The 26,849-nt window shown below is 37.4% G+C and overlaps 1 pseudogene; it reads left to right on the forward strand.

Annotated features, from left to right (window-relative positions):
- The first annotated feature begins 10,214 nt into the window (after positions 1–10,214).
- On the forward strand, positions 10,215–11,412 carry LOC113916050 (annotated as a pseudogene).
- The last annotated feature ends 15,437 nt before the right edge of the window (positions 11,413–26,849 follow it).

Below are 26,849 nucleotides of genomic sequence, written 5' to 3' on the forward strand. Positions count from 1 at the left end.
GAAACCAAGCTCATGAGATCCAGAACACATGGATGGAACCTAGGAGGGATGAATTCTAGGTTAATAGTGTTTGACCAGGTGACTCTCTTCTTAAATTAGAGCAGATTATAGCACTTTGCAATTTATAAATTTCCAGGAAAAGAACTTATATGATATTTTTGTCAATATATATATGATATATTGTCATATATGTCAATATATATATATATGATATATATATGATTTGTATATATCATATATATATATGATAAATTGGAGCTGTGGCAAAGCTTGTAATTGTTTTGTTTCTTTGGTCAAGAAGAAAAAGAAAAGGCAATTACAGTGGCCAGGCAAAATCAAATTTTGTGTAGGAAAATCATTATCCAAGCAAATATGAAGCAAACTGATACATGGAATGGTTTGAAGTAAAGGAGTATAAGAAAAGTAATGCTGTTTATGTAGGGATATTGTCCTCAGACCTACTTGGGGATCATAATATTGGACAAGCAAAGTAGAAAGTTCTCTATCTGGCAAATCCTTAAATGAACCTAAGACAGTCATAATAATGTTGATACAGCTTGTTGGTTTTCAGCTTTATTAATAAACCTATATAAAAGCTCAGGTAAAGATTATGAATATAGGATGTAATGTAATGTTAGTTTTAACCTTAAAAATATGCAAACAGGTACTTGAGAAAATGTAGAAGGTGAAAAGTAGTGGAAGACGATGAAATAGAAGGGCTTACCTCATCAGAACCGTCATATTGACTTGGGGTGATGGCACAAGAATATGAGCTGTGAAAATATTGTTCAAGGTTATGAAAGAATAAAAATAAAAATAATGGTATAAATAGTGGAACTGGGAGGATGATCGCTTTTCATTATTTATTTCTATACACTTTAATTTTTATTATATGCCTATATTACATTAAATATATTAATTGATATAATTAATATAAATATATTAACTGTACAATAATGAAGAAGCAGTTGCTTGCTTTTTATGTTACTTTATCTCTTATGTGACACTTTATTCAGAACCAATATTTTTCTGGACATAATTATTTCATGATAGATGGAGGATGGTTCCATTTATCATTGCTCAGAATTTTTCATCCATTCCATTATCAAAAAAAGAAGAAAAGAAAGATATAGATAAAAATCAAGGCACGTTTAAACCTTAAAACTAATTTTGAAAAGGATTTAAGAGCAAGAGAAGGGGTGCCTGGGTGGCACAGTAGGTTAAGCACCCAACTCTTGGTTTCTGCTCAGGTCGTGATCTTAGGGTTATGGGGTCAAGCCCCGCCTCTGGCTCCACAATAAGTACGGAGTCTGCTTGAGACTCTCTCCCTCTCCCTCTGCCCCTGCCCCCCACTCTCTAAAATAAATAAATAAATCTTAAAAAAAATAAGACAAGAGAAAATGGTTGAATAAATTTACAACCAATGTGAATTCTGAGGCTGTCAATAAATCTATTCATTAATAGGCAATTTATTTTGAAATATTTAACTTATGTCAAAGAAATATTTCAATAATTACTTCAGTAACAGATGGTTTGCACTCTGTAGCTGCAAATATCAATTCTTTGTTGCTATCTCATCTATGTTTTCTTCTCAAAAGAACTGGACTGTTTTTCCTATTAAAAATAGATTGAGAAACCTATACTCTTAATATACAAAATCCATTATAGTCATATTATGACAAAGCATTTTACATATCTGTATTAAAATTTATAGGATTATTAGGTGAGCAATATCGAACACACGCCAACATTCAGGCACAAATAATTTAGGGACATAACGTGAAAAACTGCAGGAATGTAACCTATTGTCTTTTATTTCAGTATGCTGTCATGCGGTGCTGTGTGAGACACTTTGAGCTCCACAGCTTAAAAGATATAGGAAAAGTGGAGAGTCAATGAAAGGATTAAAAGATTGACAAGATAATAGTTGGATATAGAAATCGGGATTTGGTTTGGCAAAAATTGTTTTTTGAGAAATAACTAATCAGTGTGCTGTTTTCACTGGGTGTCCTTGTACAAATCACATTGGGGGAGAGGGGTTAGTTTTTCCATCCCTAAAACTGGAAGATTATTTTAGAATATTTTTAAGATCTCTTCCACTTCTAAATTGTATAATTCTAGGGAAGATTAGCACAGAAAACGTATTATCTTAAAGTATCTTAAATTGAAGCAAGAGAAAGTTAGGCTACATATTGCAAAGAAAAAGAATGTTAATTCATTTATATTCTTCTGCAACAATCTCTTTCTCCTTGTGTGTGTGTGTTTTAAACAATAGAAAGCTAATTTATGTGGAAAAAAATCTTTGTCTGCTTATGTGTTAGGAGAGAATGAAGTAAGTCCATTTTAAACAAATAATACCTAATCTTATAAATCTCAGTTAAAAAAAAACAACAACAACAAAAACAAAGCCAGCCATACCTTTAGCCATAGTACCATTTGTTCTAACTAGGAGAGACCTGCAGAGCATGTCATGGTCTTATGTATTCTTTATACACCCTCCCACCTTCCCAGAATCTTTTCATATGCTGTTGCCTCAATTTAGACCATTTTCCCCTCCCTTTTAAGCCGGCTAATCCTCAGGACTTGGTTTAAGCATCATTACCCTCACAGACATTCCTTAGTTCTTCTCATTACATCAAATCGTCTTGTTACGAGCTCAGCACCAAAATATCTCCCCTACAATGTACATGTTGGAGTTGGAATTTTCATATCACTTATGTGCACACCTGGATGTGTTCTGTTTCTTTCTGTACTGCCATGAGGGCAGGGGCTAGTTAGGGCCTGATCACAGTGTGTCCCCAGTATTCTGACACAGGCCCTTTGCACCAAGAAGGCATGAGACACATGTGGAATGAAGGAATGGATGCTTTCAAACCTTTATCCACACTCTTGCAGGTCTTGGTTCTCTTTTCAGTATCATTATTTTCTACATTTCTAATTTTGAGGATTGATAAGGTATTTATAAATTCATAAACTCATAATTTCTTCCTTCAATTTTACTCTCACCTGATAATTTTTATTAATATCCAGGAAATAAGTTATTAAGATGATGAGAGAGTTAAAGAACAATGTCATGTCATATATATATATTATATATATAATGTATATATAATATACGTAATGTCATGTCATATATGTATGTATATATAACATACACAATGTCGTGTCATATATATGTGTTTGTGTGTGTGTGTGTGTGTGTGTGTGTGTGTGTATAAAGTACATATAATATATACGTAAGATACCAAATGTTGGGGGTGCCTGGGTGGCTCAGGCAGTTAAGCGGCTGCCTTCAGCTCAGGTCATGATCTCAGAGTCCTGGGATGGAGCCCCGCATTGGCATCGGGCTTCCCCGCTAAGCAAGGAGTCTGCTTCTCCCTCTGCCCCTCCCCCCTGCTCATGCTCTCTCTCTTCTCTCTCTGTCTCTCAAATAAATAAATAAAATCTCTAAAAAAATAAATACCAAATCTTAACAAGACATGGGTTCCAGTTCAAAATTTGACTTTGTCCCTTGTTCCCAGATTTGTCTGTAAAATATGATTAATAATATTTATCTTGCCTGCTATGTTGGATAGTTTTATACAGAGAAAATGAAATATTTCCCAATTTTGTTGTCTTCCTATTATCTATTAAACTGTGTACATCTATTTAAATATAGCCAGGAGAAAATAATCAGCAGTATGAACAGTTATATATTATTGAAGCTCTTTCAGTTGTAAGGAATGCAAACAAAATTCAAGTATGCTTAAGAAAAAAAGGGACTGTATTAACTTACATAAACAGAAAAGTTCAAAAGAGATTCAGGGACAAATGAATTCAAAGGCTTAGGTGTTGTGAGCTCTAAGGTTTTAGCTTTATTTTGCTTTTGGTTGTGTTAGCTTTAGTTTCAGGAAGGACCACCACATATGGTGGTCAAGATGGCCGTATGTAAAAATATTTCCCACCAGGTTAGCATTCCCAGCTAGAAAAAAATAAAAAAAAACTTTCTTAATTGCTGCCTCCAGTACCCCAGCATTCATTGTCCTGTCTTGATGCATGTACTATCCCTGAACCACTTGTTTTGGGATTTGATTATTTAGGGCTGAGACAAGCACCTTACTTTTTTTAAGTAAAGGATAGGTTAAGTCATATCCACCCTTATATTGCATTTGGAGAGGGAGGGCTTGGAGGCTCCTGGAAGAAAAATAGTGTGTTCTTTGGGAGGAAAGACTACTAGGAAGGCAACATAAAGCATGACTCCTGCAATGTCTGTCTTGGTATTTAGGATTACCTATAATGTTATCCAATTTCTGCTTCTCTATTTTGGTTTCTTGTGGTTGTTGTTGTTGTTTGTTTGTTTTTAAGAGAGAGAGATGGGGGTGGATGGAGAGGGGCTGAAGGAGAGAGAGAATCTTAAGCAGATTCCATGCCCAATGTGGAGCCTGACCCGGGGTTCAGTCTCACCACTCTGAGATCATGACCTGAGCTGAAATCAAGAGTTGGATGCTTAACCGACTGAGCTACCCGGGCACCACTGTATTTTTCAATAAATCTACAATAAATACTGTGTGGGTAATAACAAAAATGTAAATAAGATACTATATACAATAGTGTACTCTGAACCCTAGCTCCATAATGAAAGGGATTATTAAGAATGACTGGAAATGGGGAGCCGGGGTGGCTCAGTCAGTTAAGCGTCTGCGTTCGATTCAGGTCATGATTTCAGGGTCCTGGGATTGAGTCCCGTGTTGGAATCCCTGCTCAGTGGGGATTCTGCTTGTCCCTCTCCCCTGCCCCCCCCCCTGCTTTTGTGCTCTCTCCCAAATAAATAAAATCTTTTTTAAAAAATGACTGGAATTTTTTCAAACAGTAGAAATAGGATAAGCAAAAAGCTCAACCAAAACACCTTTAATCCTCAATGTTTTAGAGTGATTGAGAGTGTTTATGTGATTTTTTTTTTTTAATGTGCTTGACCTAAGGAAAGAATTTGAGATTTCTTTTTTTCAGCATGAATCTGTCATTGCCTCTAAAAGAAGATTTGGTCTGTTTGCTCTGAATGCCAGTGAATAGCTGTGACTCCTTATGATAACTCAGCATCTATTTCTCTACACACTTTATGGCTTAAGAGAGCATTTTCTCATTTTTTCCCATTTTCTAATCATGTTCTATTTATTTTATCTTTGGCATTGCAGACTGGTGGTAGATTGAACCCATGCAAGATCTTAGAGTTGATCGAGTTTAGATAGAAAGCAAGTCTTAACACTATCGTTTCCCTTTCAGCGGGGTTCCGTGAATGTGTTTTATTTAGCTAATCATACTGAGAAAAACAATCTAAATAATTATCTTCAAGTGAAAATTACTGTGATGTTTGTTCTTTCTTTGCCCCCTCCTCTTTCATAGTATTTTCAAAGGATTCAGCTTTATAAGGGTTCTGTATATGTTAAGCTCTTTTAGGTCGGGTTACCCAAGAAACAGACTGGAAACAGGGGTTTGCATGCACGAAGTTTGTTGGGGAGGGCCCTTTGGAACCACATGTACAAGGGAGTGATGAAACAAGATCATGTAGAAGGAAAAGTTTGTACTGTGGTGTGGTTAGAACGAAGGCTGTCAGCTGATTTTGTGGAGAGTTGAGGGAGTACAATGACCTTTCAGGGTTGTCCCAAACTGATAAAAGGCAGATGGGCTTTTACACTCCAATATAGACTGGTCATTGAATGTGGGTGGCTTCTGGGAAAGAGGCACAAAGTGGATGAAGCATCTCCCCATGAATGAGGGCATTTCTTGAGCAGGTCTCCCCTGTGAGCCGTCAGTAGCCAAATCCTGGCAACTGGAGAAATGAGTATTTTTGTTCTAATAGGAAGCATCTGGGTGGCACATCACATTTGACCTATCTCAATAATCAGGGACAAACATCTAATTTAAGGCTTTGATATTTGCATCTAGCCATAAAATCAGTCAGTTGGATTTTTTTTAATGCATTTTGTTATAATTTTCCCAAACTCTTCATTCATTCCTAAAGATTCAGTTTTCCCTCCAGTATCAGTTTCCTTCATCCTGAAGAACTTTCTTAATTTTTTTCTTGTAGGTTAGATTGGCTAATAATAAATTGTCTTCATTGTTCTTTGATTTGAGATTGATTCCTTGATTCTCTTATTTATCTTTTATTCTTGAAGGATTTTTGTTGGATATATAATCCAGGTTGGAACTTATTCTGTTTTTGTTTTTCATGTCAGTACTTTACCAATGTCATTATGCTGACCCTTCTTGGTAAATTTTGATGTAAAATCCATAGTATTCAAATTGTTATCCCTCTCCCTGTAATGTGTTTAATTTTGTTTGAAATATCTTTGGATTTTGCAGTTTGATTATTATGTACCTATGCATGATTTTCTTAGAATTTACTGAGCTTCTAGATTCTATAATTTATGTTTCCCATCAAATTTAGGATATTTTCAAATGTTGTTTTTTTTTAATCCATTTGTGCCCTAATCTTTTTATCTTCTCCTTCCTGGAAATCCAACACCACTTACTTTAGATATTTTACTGTTGTTTTGTTTGTGTCTAAGTCTTGTTTAATTTTTGAATCAATCTTTTTTCTTTCTGTTTTCTTGAGTTTGAATAATTTTTATTAATCTATCTTTGAGTTTGCAGACACCTTCTTCTGTTACATATATTCTGTTACTGAGCCCATCTACTGAACCTTTTATTTAGGACATTGTACTTTTCTGTTTTAAAACTTCATTTAGTTATTTTTTATATTTTTATTTCTATGCTGATATTTTCTGTCTCTGTATTTATTCCATATGTATTTGTTATGAAATTATAACACATAATAGTAATTACAATAGTTACTTTTTTAAAAAATTTATTTGTCAGAGAGAGAGAGATTGAGCACAAGCAGGGGGAGCGACAGGCAGAGGGAGAAGCAGGCTCTCTCCTGAGCAGGGAGCCTGATGTGGGACTTGATCCCAGGCCCCTGTGATCATGACCCGAGCTGGAGCAGATGTTTAACCAACTGAGCCACCCAGGCATCCCACAATAGTTATTGTTAAGTCTTTGTCATGATAATCTGAAATTCTTGGTCATCTTGGGCTTTGTATCTGTTGTCTTTTTTCTTAAAAATGGGTCACATTTTGGGGTGCCTGGATAGCTCAGTTGTTCTGAGTTGTCCTGAGTCAAAGCTCTTGATTTCGGCTCAGGACATGATCTCAAGGTTGTGAGATCAAGCCCTGCATCAGGCTCCACACTGGGCATGGAACCTGCTTAAGATTCTCTCTCCCTTTCTCTCTGCCCCTCCTTGCCCACTCTCCCCCCTGCTCACACACACTAATGCTCTTTCTCTGAAAGGAAGGAAGGAAGAGGAGGGAGGGAAGGAAGGAAGGAAGGAAGGAAGGAAGGAAGGAAGGAAGGAAGGAAGGAAGGAAGGAAGGATGGGAGGGAGGAAGGGAAGGAAGGAAGGAAGTCAAATTTCTAAGGTCTTCCCATGTCAATTAATTTTGGGTTTTATGCTGGTCACTGTTGATGTTATGTCCTATAGATTCTGTTCACTCTTACAGTCCTCTTGAGGATGTGAATGGTTTTGTCTTAGGAGGGAATCAGTCCAGTTATGTTCAACCTCTAAGATCTGTAGTGGTTTAAATTTCAGTTCAGTTTTTTCGGCCTTTGATAGGCTGGTTTGGGTATACTTTGTGCATATACATTTCAGGGGTAAACCCAAGCATCATTTAATCATAGCATCCTCTTTTATTCTCAATAAATTACACTTATGAGTCACATGTTCCTTATCATCAAGCAATGTCCAAAATTACCAATTAAAAATTGACATATCCCAACTAAAGATTCCAGATGTAAATTAACTGAATCTAAATAAAGAAAAACTTGCCTCTTCTAAATTTATCAAAGAGAATGATATTTTAATATATATTTTTAAACCTGGTTCAGTAACTTGTAAAAAGTCTACTTTTAAAGAGAGATGATAAAGAAATTCTTTTTCTAGCAATGACTAACTAGGACACTTAAGAACAGCCTTTTTGCTGAGAACAACTAAATAAGCTAGGAAAATATGTTTTTAAATATCTATTTTAAGACACACAAAAAAAACTACCAATGGAAAAAAACTACCAATGCAGAACCGAAAGAACCAAGAACCAGGAAATGAGGAACACCAACAAAGATTATTTTAGTGTCTGGAGCTACTTTTCCCATTAAAAATAATGATAAGTGCTAAAGCATTGGTGACAGGATAAGATACTGAGCAAAACACTGACACTTTCATGTAGCTAGGAAAAAGGTGGAGTTAATGGTTCTTATAAATACTTCAGTTTTCAGTTGATATCTAAAGTTATTATATTCTACATGCATGGGAACTAGACCAGTTCTCATAACTGATGCCCAGTTTAAAATCACCTCAATTCCTGACTGGATTATGGTGATGCTCAGCAATAACAGAAATAATCCCTGTCTGGAAAAAGGTGGCATTAGCTAAAGCTTCAATTGATTGATACATAATGTTGTTAAGCAATACACAGTAATCAGCACAAAAAAGTTAAGAATTGGCCAACACACAAGAGAAAAAGCAAGCAACTGAGATTTTTCAAGAGAATAACCACATATTAGAGTTATAGTACATAACTTTTAAATTAATTAATATAATCAGAGATTAAGTGACAAGATGGAAAATTTTAGCAGAGAAAAGGAAAATTTGAAATTGGGAAATTCTAGAACTTAAAATAATTGAAGTTAAGATTTCAGTAGCTGAGATCTTATTAAGGTGAGTGGTTGAGTTTAATTATCAGATTAGATGTAGCTGAAGAAGGAGTAAGTGAGTTAGAAGATAGGTCAAAAGAAAATGTCCAAACTGAAGCAAGGAACTCCAGAAATATGGAGAACCTGAGAACATAACAGAAAATTAGAATATAGCATCAACATCTAAAAAATATGTAATTGAAGTCTTAGAATTGGAAGAGAGTTACTTAGGCAAAAGCAATAGTTGTGAAGATTGTGACTGAGAATTTTTAAAAACTAATTCGTGAATTCAAGGCCAAATTGAAGAAGTTCTGTAAAACCCAGGCAGTATAGATACAAAAAATATATATACATACATATACATATATATATGTATATGTATACACACACACACACACACACACACACACACACACACACTGTGGTATGTCATAAATTATTGAAAACAAAAGTTAAATAGTAAATCTTAAAAGCAACCAGAGGTCTACAGATTCAGTTCAATTCCAGTCAAAATCCCAGAAGGATATTTTGAGGAAATTTATGAACTGTTCTAAAATTCAAATGGAATTACAAGGGGATTTGTACAATGAACAAAATGGAAAAAATATACATTCCTTCTTTTAAGAACCTTTATAAAGCTACATTAATTAAGACAGTAGTATTGGTATAAGGAATAACAAATATGTCAGTAGAACCAAATACAGAGTCTAGATTTAGATATAGATACAGATGTAAATTTCTAGAGAGTCAACTTATTTTCAGCCAAGGTGCTAAATTAAATCCATTCAGAAGAAATGAAGTCTTTTTAAACAAATAGTGCTGGATCAATTCTATGTCATTCCATACACCAAAGTTAAATTACTTCAAGATGTATCAAAGGCCTAAATATAAAATCTATCACCCTAAATCTTCTAGAGGAAAACATAGGAAATTGTTTTTATCACCTTGAGTAGGCAGAGCTTTATTGAACGAAACATAAAAAGCACCAGTCATTATAAAAATTGATAATTTTCACTTAATCAATATTAAAAAGAAAATGTCTATCAAAAGAAATCATTAAGAAAATGAATAAGAAAGCCACAGACTACACAAAATATTTACAAAATGTGTAAATTTGACAAAGGAATTTTATCTAGAATATAGAAAGGACTCCACAAATCAATCTTATAAAGACAACCCAATAAAAAGGGCAAATTTTGGGACGCCTGGGTGGCTCAGTTGGTTAAGCATCTGCCTTCGGCTCAGGTCATGATCCCAGGGTGCTGGGATCGAGTTCCACATGGGGCTCCTTGCTCGGTGGGGATCCTGCTTCTCCCTCTGCCTGCCACTCCCCCTGCTTGTACTGTCACTCTCTCTCTCTAGCAAATAAACAAATAAAATCTTAAAAAAGGGGGGGGCACATTTTTTTTGAAAAGGTACTTTGCAAAAGGAGATATGACTAATAATGCTTTTGTTTAAGATCTCAGCCTCACCACTGCTGTATTGCCAAGATGTTGCTTTCTAACAAACTGCCTCTGGACAAACTGGACATGAAAGGGAAACAGGTCATCATGAGAGTGGACTTCAGTGGTCCTATGAGAACAACCAGATAACAAACAACCAGAGAATCAAGGCTGCCATCCCAAGCATCAGATCTGCTTGAACAATGGAGCCAAGTCAGTTGTTCTTACAAGCCATGTGGGTTGGCCTGATGGTGTCCCCTTGCCTGACAAGATCTCTTTGGAGCCAGTTGCTGTAGAACTCAAATCTCTGCTGATCAAGGATGTTTCATTCTTGAAGAACCTTTGCTTTTGTGGGGAGGAAGAAGGGTAGGAAAGAGATACTCCTGAGAAGAGGGTTCAATCTGAGCCAGCCAAAATAGAAGCCTTCCAAGCTTCACTTTCCAAGTTAGAGGATGTCGATGGCAGTGATGCTTTGGGCACTGCTCACCAAGCCCACAGCTCCATGGTGGGAGTCAGTCTGCCACAGAAAGCTGCAGGTTTCTTGGTAAAGGAGATGAACTACTTTGCCAAGGCCTTGGAGAGCTCAGAGCAACCCTTCCTGGCCATCCTGGGCAGAGCTAAAGTTACACACAAGATCCAGCTGATTGATGATGTGCTGGACAAAGTCAATGAGATGATCATTGGTGGTGGAGTGGCTTTTACTTTCCTTAAGGTGCTCAACAACATGGAGATTGGCGCTTCTCTGCATGATGAAGACAGTGCCAAGATTGTCAATGAAGAATGGTGTGAAGATTACTGTACCTGTTGATTTTGTCACTGCTGAGGAGAATGCCAAAATTTGCCAGGCCACTGTGCCCTTGGGCATCCCTGCAGGCTGGATGGGCTTGGACTATGGTCCAGAGGGGAGGAAGAAGTACATAAGGCAGTTGCTTGGACTAAGTAGCTTATGTAGAATGGACCTGTAGACGTATTTGATTGGGAAGCTTATGCCCAAGGAACCAAAGCCCTCATTGATGAGGTGGTGAAAGCCACTTTGAGGGGCTGCATCACCATCATGGGTGGTGGAGACACTGTCACTTGCTGTGCCAAATGGAACACAAAGGATACCGTCAGCCATAGGAGCCCTGGGAGTTATATCAGTTTAGAGCTCCTGGAAAGTAAAGTACTTCCTGGGATGGATGCTCTCAGAAATGTTGAGTATTTTTCTGCCTTTTGGTTCCTGTGCACAGCCCCTAAGTCAGCTTAGCACTCTACATGGGCTTAGCTAAAATCTTCCCCCATGTCAGGATTCAGGTAGTAGCCAGGGGCTGCAGCGCCAAGAGCCCTTCAACAGTTGCACAGCATCTTAGCTCATCTCTCCCGCACCCTGGATTTGCCTACACCCTTCAAGATCCCATTTGAAGTTTTTAGTAACTAAACCATTGTGCATTCTAGAATGCATATATTTATATTTTGCCTGTTAAAATGCACTGTTTTAGCTTCCCTTTTTCAAGTATCTTATTCTGATTAGTTTTGCCATTGTTTTATTACTCAGCATGGAAATAAGATGAAATCTCAACTGTAGGGAGGGAGGGGGACAAAGATGGTGATCTATTAAATAAATAATAAACGTTTTTACGAAAGAATAACCAATAAGCACAAATATGTAAAAAAAAAAGCTCTATACTAATCATCAGAGAACTATTAATGAAAACCACAATGATATATCAACTGTCATACAATAAAATAAATTAAGAAAAGCACAATTATATTCAATTTTACACCCACTAGAATGGAAAACGGTTAAGAGTGACGATAATTGCTGGCAAGGTTGTGGAGCAACTGTAACTTTCATAAATGCTGGTGGGATTGTAAAATTGTACAAATACTTTGAATCACTGTTTTGCAGTTTCTTATAAAGTTAAACATACATTTTATCCCACAACCCAGGAACTCCATTTTAAGTATTTACACAGGATAAATAAAAACATATGTCCACAAAAGATTTATAAAAAATGTTTTTCACAGCGTCATCAAAATATTCTCTGATTTGAGACAACTCAGGTGCTCATCAACAGGAGAATGGAGTAAACAACTTGTGGTATACTCATACAGTGGAATACTTCTTGACAATAAAAAGAAAATGAACAATACTGATACATGCCATGTCATGATGAATCTTATAAACACAGTATTAAACACACAATTTTGGGGACAGTTGGGTGGTTCAGTCAGTTAAGCACCTGAATCTTGATTTCGGCTAAGGTCATGATCTCAGGGTCAAGAGTTTGAGCCCAGCATCCAGCTCTGCACTCAGCAGGGAGTCTGCTTGAGATTCTCTCTCTCCCTCTCCCTCTGCCCCTCCTCCTGCTTGTGCTCTCTTTCTAAATAAATAAATAAATAAGCAAATAAAATAAAATCTTTAAAAAAAACACAATTTTGAACAAAAGAAGCCATATATAAATAATTATATGCTGTAGGATTTTATTTATTTTAAGTCCAAGAAGAGGATGATAGTGATAGAAATTAGGACAGTAATAGTTTAGGGGGGGAGTGTGGAATTGAATAGAAAAGGCAAGAGAATAATTTTGGGGTGATAGATTTGTCAAAACCCATCAAACTGAACGCTTACTATCTGTGTATTTTATTGCATGTATGTTATAATTCAATAAAAAAGGAACCTAATGAGATGTCATTACATATAAAAACGACTAAAATTAAAATAAACAAACAAACATGGTAATCCTAAATACTGATGGGGTTGTGGACCCATGGGAACATCTGAGCAGTGCATATTGTAGGGTAAATTGGCACAACCAGTTTGGAAACCTAAAGGTAAAGATCCACAAAACTTTTTTTTTTTTTTTAAGACTTTATGTATTTGTCAGGGAGAGAGAGAGAGCACAAACAGGGGGAGTGGCAGGCATAGGGAGGAGCAGGCTCCCTGCTGAGCAAGGAACCCCATGTGGGACTCAATCCCAGAACCGTGGGATCAGGACCTGAGTGAGCCAAAGGCAGATGCTTAACAACTGACCCACCCAGGTGTCCCAGATCCACAAAACTTCTACCCAGAAATTCCACTCGTGGGTATATTAAAAAAAAAAAAAAAGAAAAGGAGAGAGTAGGAAAGGCTGTTCCAGGTTGTTTATAACAGTATTATTTTAATAGCAAAACTTGTGTGGTATATAAATATACAGCAATGAAAACTACCACTAAGGGACACCTGGCTGGCTCAGTCGGTTAAGCGGCTGCCTTCGGCCCATCCCACATCAGGCTCCTTGCTCAGCAGGGAGCCTGCTTCTCCCTCTCTCTCCCTCTGCTTGTGCTCTCTGTCAAATAAATAAAAATCTTTAAAAAAAAAAAAAAGGAAAGGAAAAAGAACTACCACTAAGTGTAACAATAGGGGAGAAAAATCTCATAACCATAATATTTTGTAAAAGAAACCTGAAAAGAGCTCCATGCTGGGCATGGAGCCTACTTAGAATAAAAAATAAATAAATAAAAATAGAGAAAATATATACCATGCGAGTCCAGTTATATACGTGTCAAAAATAATTGTAAATTTTTCTGTGCCTTTTTCTGTTTGCATGTTTCATTTCAATTTCAGAAAGTGCATTATAAAAGAGAAGGGAGAGGCTAGGCTGTAGGGTGGGTTTGGAGTACAGAGGAAGAGGAAGCATCAACAAAAAGCAAAGATTTTATATTTAGTCTCCATTTCAGTTATCAGAAAAACATAGTATCTCTTTTATATCTTTGTTCAATTTTTTTCTTCATTTTTACTGTATTCATCCCAGAATAAAGTCACAAATCTTAAACCCATTGAAATATTTTTTGTTCTTCTCTTCCATATGCACTCTGAAATACACTTTTTACAGATCACCAGGTTGTATTACCTTATTATCTTGCTGAATATTTTATGCATAGGCACTTTTTTCTTTCTTTGCTTTCACAACTTTTTAGGTTTTCCACTGACTCCTAAATGCTAGCTTTCTGATGAGGCTAATACTTTTTGCAAGTCTGTTAGACCCTTTTAGCTTTTATAAAAGTATGCTGACCTTTAATGATTGCACTGTGAAGTAGCATGATTAATATATGTATATATTTTTGAAACTCGGACATAGACTGTAAAAGAAGTAATAATTTAAGTAGATTATTCTCTTTTATTTATGCATATTATTTTTTTAAAGATTTTATTTATTTGACACAGAGAGAGAGAGACAGTGAGAGAGGGAACACAAGCGGGGGGAGTGGGAGAGGGAGAGGGAGAAGCAGGCTTCCCTCTGAGCAGGGTGCCCAATGCGGGACTCGATCCCAGGACCCTGGGATCATGACCTGAGCTGAAGGCAGAGATGCTTAATGACTGAGCCACCCAGGTGCCCCATTTATGCATATTATTTACTCATAAAAAACACTAATAGCCTCAAATTATTGTTCAAATCCAATTTTCTTCTGTGCCATCACATTCCAGTGTGAATATTCCTTTGTAATAAATAAATTACCTGATTAAAAGGATGGGATAATTAGATATGATTCCATGCATTTTTCTTCTGTAATTCCAGGATTTCAACAATGCCAACAATAAAGCATTCTGAAAAATCAAGTCTTTTCCTTTTATAGATACTTTCATGTATACATTCTGTTTGGGGAAAATAACTTCAGTCTTAAACATGTGCATTTGCAGACAAATGCGAATGTAATTGGCAAACAAATGTAATGTTTGTTTATAGAAAATATAGCAGCTATAATTTATTTAGTACCTTCTATACTATGGCACTACATAGACAGTTTTCCTGTATTATTTTACATTGAGTGTAATTTTCTACTATGAATCTCTATAGTATATTATCTCTATATTCTATTCCCTTTTGCAGATGAGGAACCAGTCTTAGGGAGGTGAAATGACTTGAACAAAACACACATGACTGTTTTGATTCTCACTGTTGCTGTTCATGGCTTTTCATAGTTGGCAATGATTTGTTCAAGGGTTTAGCCGCTTCGGGACCCACCTGTTCATCCTTAGAGAGAAAGGCTATGAATGGCTCAGTGTAGTGGTTGGAAACTTCTGATCTTGGATCAGAAAGTGATCAGGAAGTTCTGATAAGTGATAGAGGTATTTGTTAGTAAGTCAAAAATATGAAATAAATATTAGAGTATAAGACACTCTGGCTCATGACAGAGATAACATGAGTGGAGATATAGTTTTGCTGGAGTATTTTAGCTTCTGTCCTACATAAAACTGGATCTCCCATTTTGCTAAATCATTCCTAACCCCAACGATATTGGCCAAGTACATAAAAACAGGTCTTCCTCGTTTGTCCGTTCACTTCCCTTTTGAAATGCCCCTCCTATCCCAGCCCACCCTGCTCTCCTTTCAGCGTGCCTGGTCTTTCTGCATTCCATTCAGGCCTGTGGGTTCCAGATTCCTATGGATCCAGATTCTTCCTCCTCCCTCCTCATATATCAACATTTTTCTATCAAATAACACATATCTTCAAAATTCTGGTATCTAATAAACATATCATTCTAAGAGTTTATTATTTTTTGATCATTTAAAAAATAGCTCTTATTTGTTACTATCCTATAAGTGGGCATCTCTAAGTGGCTTAAACAAAAAGTGAACTTATTAGTTCATTGAAGTAACAGAAGCTCTTTCCTTAGGGAGCGTTTCACTCTTGGACTCAAATGATGCCATTTGGGATTCATCTTTCCAGTCTCCTAACTGTGTTCTCTGTGCTGACTTCTGTGTCCAACAGGGTCTGCCTTTCTGGAGCAAGTATGCTTATACCTCCAGGCTTACCTGTGAGCAGCTAGGCATTCTCAGTGGAAAGAGAATGCATCTTTTCTAAGAGTTGTAGAGAAAAAGACCTGGGGTTCTGGACTCCCAACTGGTTTGTTAGTCACATGCTGACTGCTGGAACAGATCCCCACCTCATGGTGACATTGTCTTCTCCTTGGATGATTGTCTGATAGCGAATAAGCATAGATGGAACACGTTCAGTGCATTTTCAACAAGCCTTAAGGCAGTCGCACCAAAATGTATGTAACGGTAGAGTTAGTGGAAGCATTTCTATTTGCATTTTAGTAGTTTCAGCACATAGAATTGGCATTCCAGAAGGGAAATTTACAGATATGAGGGCTGATGCAAACGCTCTTTGGGAGGATATGGACTTTGGGGTAGGGAGGGGAGACAACTTCTCCCTGTAAGTGGAACAGCATGCAGCAATGAATGAGTTGTTCTTGGGAAGATCTTAACTCCCGAGTTCTGATTCTCTCACCCACGTTGCAATCCCGTTTCCCTTGTCAACAGCTTTCCTGTGCTGATTTTAAAATATTCTAAGGATTGTTGTTTGTTTTGCTTTTCTGGTAGCCATATGGTCTCTTTATAACCAAAAATGTGTTCTTCCTCTGAGGGGGATATAGTCTGTTCTGGCTTGGGGTGAATACTTCTTATATATATGTTCACATTCATATCTTTACTCTTGAATTTGTTGAAAATCTGAAAAATCTAAGGCTTGTGAGGCCAACAGTGAAACATTATGGTGCACAATGAAACATGGCTAGTTTATTTAAATAACACAAGCAAAATGTATCCAGCAACTGGCAGACCATTAGAGGTATTTCTCAGTGGTATACCCTAATGCCTAATATGTCGTCGGCATGTAACTGCTGGAAATTTGATCAGGGATTCCCTGTGCAGTCTAGAATTGAAGATAAAGGATGAAGACAAGAATTTCACATCCAAAATATCCTCTTTCCATCCAATCAGATAAGAATTGAGTAATCAGTCTGTGTGTAGAAAATGAAGGCATTAGCTCTAGAGTTTAATTCAGAACCAGGGAAAATACAATATACTCTAATGTTACGTAAATACCTTCTTTACTGGAAGTGGGTCATCCATAGCCCAAGCTGCTTAAGAAAAACAGATGAAATACAGTAATTCCAAGTACAGACCAATAAAGGCCAAGTGCCTAATCTTTCAAAGGACATGTGGGTAAGCAAAGTCCCTCAGTAGTCACATGGTGCTTTGAATGCCTGTTAAGGGTTGAACGTGTCTCATTTATATATGACTACAGGGTCATCATGATTTAGTGGGACAGAAACAAGACATCGTTTGTAGAAACCAATGAAAGGGAAACCATTACGGAAGGCTTTACAGTTTAAAAGGTTTTAAGGAAACTTTTAGAAAAGAAAGTTCATGTCATAGCTTCCAAATTACAGCTGTCCCAAAGAGGACACATGGAAAGAGTCCAGCTCATTAACTCTTTTTTTAAAGGCTGAATAGAAACAGAATTTGAAGGAGTTAAAGAAGGAGGGGACTCTCCAGGCATCCACATGAACTCTCAGTTGTTCTGGAGCAGCTGTCCTGGTAAGCAGTTCATTACCTCATTTTCCCAAAGGTTGGTTTGAGGTGTGATATGATGTTCTTTTTATAGCCTTAGAAATTCAGTCTGTCTTCATAAAATATTAGCTTCCTTATGATTTACAAAAGAGGAGGGAAAAAATTAGGGTTTTTGGAGTTTCCCTTTAAGATTCAAGTCCTTGGGGTCCCTGGGTGGCTCAGTCGATTGAGCCTCTGCCTTCAGCTCAGGTCATGATCCCAGGGTACTGGGATCGAGCCCCACATCGGGCTCCCTGCTCAGCGGGAGCCTGTTTCTCCCTCTCCCTGTGCCTGCCGCTCCCCCTGCTTGTACTCTCTCGCGCGCGCTGTCAAGTAAATAAATGAAATCTTTAAAAAAATAATAATTCAAGTCCTCCTTGCAATATGTATGCAATTCTAGAACAGGATTGGCAACCTTTCCCTGTAAAGGATGGTGTAGTAAGTATTTTTGACCCCTGAGGGTGGAAGTTCCCTGTAGCAGCTGTTTAACTCTACCACTGTAGTGCAGATGTAGTCATAGGCAATAAGTAAATCAGTTTGCATGACTATGTTCCAATAAAATTTTATTTGCAAAAACAGGCAGCAGGCTGGGTTTGACCCAGGCCACCATTTGTCAACCCCTAATATAGAAAATTGTTTAGCTCAGAGTCATGCCATTGTGGTAACTCAATGACTAGCTGCCAAATTTGATGGTTATAGGTATATGAACAGCCAACTGTCAAATGACTCATTAGTGGTGTCCCAGTATCCTTAGCTGCATGACTTGAAATAATTCAGATATCACTAGTAACTGATATAATTAGTAATTCTGATGTAACTAGTAAGAGTTGTGGATGGTTCTCAGAGGTTTACATGTTCTGATTATTAATAACTCTTTTGCAAACATTGAATTCTGATTATGTGTATGTGTATACACACATGCATATATACACACATACATATGCATATATTTTCTGAAGATTGTTTTTTGATCCTGATGGTACTTTGGAAGTAAGGTAACTGAATTATTTAAAACAGTGTATTACTGGTTATGTCATGGATCCATTCTGTACATTATTAAACCATATTCCATTGTACTCTTGTTCTTGCAAAAGACCTTTGTTTTTTGAAGCCACATTGTAGAAGTTATTTTACTTTAAGGCTTCCATTTTCTTTTAGTCTCTGAAAATAAGATACCAAGTTAGATCTTATGGAAGTAGTATCTAATTAAGAGTCTTATGATCATATACTGGGAAATGAGATAAATCCATATTGTATCTTAGCTCTGCCTCCTACTAGCTTTTGGGATTCCGTGCAAGTGATGTAAGTTCTTTGAGCCTCTATTTCTTCATCTGTGTGTAAAATAAAGTAGGTAATGTGTGTAAAGCATTTAGCACAATTCTGAGCATATAAGGAATGCTCAATAATTTACAACTACAGGTTACCTCATTTTATTTTGCTTTACTTTTTTGTACTTTTTACATATTGAAAGTTTATGGCAACCCTGCATCAAGCAAGTTTATTGGCACCATTTTTCCATTAGCATTTGCTTATTCTGTGTCTGTCACGTTATGTGTATTTCCAAGGTAGGCCTGTGTAATTATACTATCTTTCATAAGATGGACAAACCACTCACGTACCATTATTATGCCAGTATTGTTAATATCTTTCTTGGTAGATGATTACTGTTTTTTGCTTGCCAGCTATATGGTAATCTTACCTGGATTTTTCTTGTGGCTTCTAGGTGACTAAGAGTAAAGCTGCCCTCATCTTTGGTTCAAAGAATAGGCATTCTACCTTTTTTGACCAAAGGATTGATTTAAATAGGGGCACATGACCCCTTTTTGGCCGATGAGATTTAATTCTGGGGCTTTAATTAGAAAGAGAAGTGAGAAAGTATGTAAGCCTGGGGTTGCTGGCAGAGATAATTGTCTGAAGCCATACCCACCCATGAACTTTTCATTTATGTGAATCAATAAATTTGTTGTTGTTTTTACTTTATGCACTATGAGATGAGTTTCTGTCACTTGCAACTGAGTGAGACCAGACCTGGCCAATAAAACTAATTTTTAACATTTCCTAGCAGTGTGGATTTTATCAGCTAAACAATGTCTGAATATTTTTTTCTTTTTGGTAGAACAGCATATACGATTCTTTCTTTTTCTTTCTTTTTTTCTTTCTTTCTTTCTTTCTTTCTTTCTTTCTTTCTTTCTTTCTTTCTTTCTTTCTTTCTTTCTTTCTTCTTTCTTTCTTTCTTTCTTTCTTTCTTTCTTTCTTTCTTTCTTTCTTTTCTTTCTTTCTTTCTTTTCTTTCTTTCTTTCTTTTCTTTCTTTCTTTTCTTTCTTTCTTTCTTCTTCCCTTCCTCCTTCCCTCCTTCCGTCCATCCTTTCCTGTCTTCCTCACACTCTCCCTATGGCTCCCTTTCTCTCTGTGTGTGTGTGTCTGAATGTCTCTCTCTCTTTCTTTTTTATTCTTTTGTTTTTTTGACCCTAGAGGCCAAAATTCAAAGTAATCTTATAGCAAGACTTAAATCTGTTATAAAGATCAACCATTTTATTTTGTCAGCTGAGATAATAGAATTCTTGATAAGGCTCTCTTTGAGAACACAAAACCAGACAGTGTTAACTCCGGAGGCAGGGGGGGCGGGGCGGATTGTTAGAGACCAGCCCCTTCTTCCTACAGGAGAACACTTTGTCCTAAGAGATCCAATGACCTGCTCAAGGTCGCCAAATTAGTTACAAAAAAGGGATTAGAATTCAGGTTTCCAGTCCACACAGGAGTTCCCTTTTGATGTGCATTTGTATGTTTAGCAGGTCATCTTGTCTGTGCTACATGAATCCCAATGAGTAAGATTTCTCAGATTAAAAACAAGAAATAACCAAAGATGTATTTGTTTTGTACACACAACCTAATTATACCTGTAAAAATAATAGCATCTGTTTAAGTGCAGGTAATAGTTTAATATAGCTGTCAAAATTTGTTAGCAGCATTTTCAACGCTTTGGATGGCTCTTACAGCTACTGTATTTCACTTCTGTGGTCCTTAAAGTATTACATGGGTTTTTTGGTTTTGTTTTTTTGGGGGGGATTTGGATTAAAAGTAAATATGAGATGACTTTGGAATAATGACAGAGTGACCTTGGGAAGTTACCTACTCTCTGTGAACCTCAGTTCCTCATTTGTAAAGCGTTTGTGACATTAGTCACTTTAGCTTAGTAATGTAAGTAATGATAAATGGGACAGTATCTGTGAGGTACATAGCTCTGGGCCTGGCTCATAGTGGCTTTTCAGGCTGTCATAAACTGTGTCTTTTTTTTTTTTTAAAGATTTTATTTATTTATTTCAGAGAGAGAATGAGAGATAGAAAGCACAAGAGGGAAGAGGATCAGAGGGAGAAGCAGACTCCCTGCTGAGCAGGGAGCCCGATGTGGGACTCGATCCCAGGACTCCAGGATCATGACCTGAGCCGAAGGCAGTCGCTTAACCAACTGAGCCACCCAGGCGCCCTGTCATAAACTGTGTCTTAAACAAAATTTATTTCTCTCAGTTCTGGAGGCTTGGAAGTCCAAGATCAAGGTGCCAGCAAATTCGGTTTCTGGCAAGAATGGTATTCCTGGAAAACAGACCCTCCTTTCTCACCATGTCTTCACATGGCCTTTCCTCATAGGGCCTTTCCTCTGTGCTTTCACAGATGGAGAGAGGGAGAGGGATCTCTCTTTCTCTTTTCAACACACCACTAATCCTGCCCTGACGGTCTCACCCTGTTTAAAGAAAAGAGTATTGTGACACTTGTTAAAATGGTGAGGCCGCCTTTATTCAGGACTATCCGGATAATAGAGGGAGGGGCACTGCCTTGGGGTTTTGCAATAGGGGAGAGAGATTGGGCTCAACTCTGAACACAAGGAATGGTGGAATGTTTATAGCAATGTTGCTGGATGAGAGTCATGAGAGGGAAAATTACTAAGAGAGAACATCTGGGGTAAGGGGGCATTCTGGCTGAATTGATCTAGCAGGATTCTTGTTGAAGGCAGGCCATGTGACCAGATATCACCTGGGAGGTGTGGGGGATGAAGAACCCAGTTGTCAGTCAGCGTGTTTGGATTTTGAGGGTGGAGAATTCTGGCTTAACTGATTTATCAAGATTCTTACTAAAATTGGACAGGGCAGGGATGGACGGGGTAGTGTAAAAGTTGGGGCCTTCTTAGAGAGAGGACTCAGACAAAGGAGACTAAGGTTTGGTCAAGGAGAGACTGTTACCCTTCATGACCTAATCTAAGCCGCATTACTTCCGCAAGGCCCTGTCTACAAATACCATCACACTGAGGGGCAGGGCTTCAACATGTGAACTTTTGAGGGACACAAAAATTCAGTCCGTCGTGATTAGTACATGTTCATTATCGGTAAGTGTTCATTTTAAGATTATCATCATGTTGGTATTGTAGCTGGACTCTAGCTCAAAATTAACCCTTAGCACTGCCTAGCTATTTGGAAGGGTTTTTTTTTTCCATCCCCACATGTGTTATGGTCGTTCTCATGCTTTGTTTACAAGGTTGGCATTTTGGTGAGCTTCCTTGGGTAGTTTGTCACGTAACAGACGGTGCAATGCAACCGGAGTGGAGTGCATGTCTGAAAACCATAACAACCGCAAGTTGATCTATTTATTTGATAATAGTACAGTTAAAAATAAATAGGCACCCATCCTCCTGAAAAACAGAATACAATTTCAGGAAGCCAGTGAGTTCATTAATTTCTCTTAACGATCTAACAAATAACATTTCACATATCATAGTCTTCCACCGGGAACCCTAAAAAAGAAAATTAAGCTTTTTGTGTCTCAGCCTGGATTCCATTGGTATGATATGTAGCAGTCCTACTCACAACAGAGAGACATTAGAGAGAGGTAATACAGGGGAAAGGATGGGAAGGGGGGCAGCGGGGGAACACCTCAAAATAACATTTGGAAAGAACTGTAAGACAGTCCCCCTTTCCCCAAATGTAAAGCTTTTGATCTGAATCAGATGGTGTGTATATTTCACCGAGTTCTTAAAGAGAGATCTTGTGACACTGGGGCTCAAATTGGTCCTTTACTTGACAAAATTGACATCTCTTTAGTCATTATCCTCTATATTAGAAGTTTATCTGTGATTTTTACTCCATTCAAAGCATCAGATTATTATATAGGATTTCATTAAATGCTCAGTTACCTTTCAAAATTATGGTCCTCAATCTGTAATATGCCTACAAGTCACCTAAGAATCCCCTTAGCATGCAGGGCAGGACGTGACTTTGTGCATTTCTAACCAGCTCTCGGGATGGCTACCACGCTGGGGTCTGCAGACCTCCTCTGAGCAGCACTGCTGTTAGAACTTTCTGCGGCAATGAATATTCTATATTTGGGCTGTCTGATAAGTAGTTACCAGCCACATGTGACTTTTAAGCACTTTGAAAAGTAGTCAGTGTGAATGAGGAATTGAGTTTTTAATTTTATTACATTTAAATTTAAATAGCCACATATGGCTAGTGTTATCCTATTTGACTCCCCAGTTCTAGGGTCAATAAGAATAATTTTAGCTGTCACCCTGCCAGTGTCCTCTCCCCCACGGTAGTCCTCCAAGGGGTTCCCATTGCATTCGTAGAAAGTAAAGGCAGAGCTAGTCTGTAGGCTCAGTGTGGTCTGGCAGGCACCACAAATCTTGCTGCTTCTTATAATCTGCTCCTTCAGCCCAGTTGCTGTCATCACCCTGGGCTTCCTGTGCTGCCTTTCTCTCTGTAGGCTCCTTCTGCAGCATGATTTATGACGTCACTTTCCTACTCCCTGGAACTCAACCCCTCTCCTCTCTTCCGGAGTTCACTTATACTGTTGGGGGTTTCAGTTCAGAGACACTTACCTTGCAATTCCTGGCAAGGCCAAGCATCCATAGTTTGGATGTTCTCTCCTTCATAGCCCTTGTTGTAGCAAAGATTCTCTGTGCTTTTGTGTGGTCATTTGACTAATATCTGCCTCCCTGCTCGGCTGAAATTCCATGAAGACAGGGATTGTGTCTTTTTCTGTTTATCATTATATTCCCAGAAATCAGCATAGGAAATGGCACATAGAAGGTGCTGAACATTTATTTGCTGAATAATAATGTTTAATATATATTAATACACACATGCACTTACTTGGGGTACTTGTTAAAAATGCGAATTCTGGGGGGCCTGGGTGGCTCAGTTGGTTAAGCGACTGCTTTTGGCTCAGGTCATGATCCTGGAGTCCCAGGATCGAGTCCTGCATCAGCAGGGAGTCTGCTTCTCCCTCTGACCCTCCCCCCTCCCATGCTCTCTCTCTCTCTCTCTCATTCTCTCTCTCTCTCTCAAATAAATAAAACCTTTTTAAAAAATGCGAATTTCTTTGCCCTGGCTTGGCAAATTTCAAGTCAGTAAAAAATTAGGATGGGAAATAATAGTCCTCATTTTTATGAGGCATTTGAGCTGCTTCTGATGCAGATGTTGTCTGTGGGTTCTATTTTGAGAAATCATGTTCTGGGTAGTCCTAGAGGACAGTGAAGTTTAAGTGTGTTTAGTCTTCTTTTGATGAAGGGGCGTGAACATTGGTTACTCACTCCCTTTCAAGGATTAAAGGAGGAACCCCTCCTCCTACCCCTATGACATATTTGAGCAAAGCTGGAGCAGAGCTGAGCACAGCTAGAAAGTATTGCTTTCATAATACATCCATGTGGAGTTTCATAATGCATCCAGCAAACAACTCATATTTCAATAAAAGAAATTAGAATGCAGTATATATGGAGTGGGAGAACAGAATATGCTGGTGAATTGACTAAAACTATCATGTAATTGCTTGAAAATTGCTGCTATTAATAGTATACTAACAAGTTGTGCTGTAATATGAAAAGAGAAAAAGTAAGTTATGCCCAAGTTAAAGGGAACACACATTGGCCAGCGAAGGTCATTTGCATTATGGATGCAAATCAGCATGAAGCTGGAAGCCAAGTGAAGGTGATGGAAGGAACAAAGGAAAAATTCCAACATATTTGGACACCCAGCCCAAAGGAAGGTGGTCCCTCTCACACTGAAGGAGGGATGAGAAGTAAAAGCCTCACTATTCTACCTTCCTGCCTACATTTCTCTGATTAGAAAAAACAATGTCTTAGAGGAACTAGAATTTACTTTTTTTTCAGAAGGAGGTGAGGCATATGAAAGAAAGTTGACCCTATTAATAGGACGGTGCTTCCTTCTTTGGTTTATTCAGCACATCTAATCATTCCACGTTTATCAGAAGCATCGCATAATGGTCAAAAGCATTCTCTCTAAAGCTAGACTGCCAGGAAAGGGGGTGGGGGAATGGGTTAGCCTGGTGATGGGTATTAAAAAGGGCACGTTCTTCATGGAGCACTGGGTGTTATATGCAAACAGTGAATCACGGAACACTACATCAAAAACTAATGACGTAAGGTATGGTGATTAACATAACATAATAAAAATAAATAAATAAATAAAAAATAAAGCCAGACTGCCTAGGTTCAAATCCTCCTCTCACCATTTAATAGCATTACCAGTGGGGAGGATTGCTTAAGGATTTGAATGTTTCCATTTTCTTATCTGTAAAACTGAGATAATAATAATTATAATAATACCCTATTTCATGGGTTATGGCAAGGAACAAATGATCACTACATTTAAGAAGCTTAGGATAGTGATGGTTTTGTACATCCTACATTAGTGTTAACTTTTTGTTTGTTTTTGTCTTTGAGTGCAGATTTGAGGTAGTCTTCAGGTGAAAATCTTCACATCAATGGACCTTATATTCTAGTGAGAGGAGATAAAGCGGTAAACAATACACATAGTACATCAGTAATTTGTAATAAAAATATACAAACCAGTAAGTAATAGAGCATATTCTCAAATGACACATGCTCTATGGAAAGAGCGACATTAGAAAAAAGAGCTGGCTTGATACAATGAGAATGCTGGTAACGAAGAGGGTTTTGCAATAGAGATGTATTTAATTCTCACAGCAGGCCCATGAGGTACCTATTGTTATTCCCCCAAACACAGAGAGATTCAGCAGTGTCCCCAAGGTCACCAGCTAGTATGTGAATTCTGACTCCAGAAACCATGGTCATTGTCACCTGGTGGGCCATGGTGCATCTCACAGAGATTTGCCATTTGGAGGAGGTAGAATGACCAATGCACATCAGGAGGGAAAGCATTCCAGGTGGAAGGGACAACAAGGTGGGGCCATCGTGGCATGTTGGAAGAAGTGAGGGGAGTCTGTTTTGACCAGAGTCAAGTGAAAGGGGGGGTATAGTTGGGCCGGATAGATAATGAGATGATGCAATTCATGGAGATTATTGTAGGAATTTGGAGATGTGAGTTGTTGTGATCTTTTAAATTGTTTTTAACAAATAATTATCATAGGAAAATATTCAAATATACTAAGTGTAAAAAGGGCACATGATAATATAAGCAATATAATTCTAGAAAATAAATTCTAGACAGAAATACAATAACGTAGTAACAGTAATAAATATCCTGTGTTTAGAACATGGCTGGCTTTTATCTTCTTTGCACCATTCAGTGTTTTATAAATTATATAAAATAGTGTGTATCCCGATTGCAGTCAAAGAAATAGAAAATTCTAAAATATAGGTGGTAACTAAGCAACTCGAAGTGAAATATTAACATCTGGTAATTTACTTATCAAACACTTAATCACTTTAGGCAATATGTATACATTACTAATGGTCACCAAGGGAAACTTTTCAGTGAGTCAAGGCAACCTTATTTAAGTGATAGAAATAAGTTTCTTTCACTCAATTACAAACAAATACTTTGCCTGTCTTATCTGGACAAACAGATTAATGCAGACCTGACTTCAGGACAGACATACTTCACTCCCTCTGTTATCAGAGGTATTTTTGTGTCTTGTTTATAAACCTGGGATTAAAACTTGTTCATTTTAAATTTAGTAGAGTTTTAGACAGTCTGTTATATTTCATGTGAAGTTTGGGAGATTATAAATTTAGTCTGAATTGATAAAATATTTTGTCCCATAGGAAAACTGTTATAATTCTATTATATCTTTGAAATGTTAATTTCATGTTGGGATTTGGATAAACTATAATTATGTTATAATGATACTCACTTTTACAAGAAAATTATATGAATAGAAGGAGATTTAAGCATCTACTTTGCATATGCTTTTATAATTGTTCTCTTTCTAGACTGAATTCTTCTTTTTATACACATTATATTATTATATATATTATATTATAGTAATTATACACATAATTATTATTATTGTATTCTTTCTATACACATTACAGAATTGCTGAGTGTTTCAGTTTG

This window comes from Zalophus californianus, chromosome 1, assembly GCF_009762305.2.
Source record: "Zalophus californianus isolate mZalCal1 chromosome 1, mZalCal1.pri.v2, whole genome shotgun sequence".
Lineage (NCBI taxonomy): Eukaryota > Metazoa > Chordata > Mammalia > Carnivora > Otariidae > Zalophus > Zalophus californianus.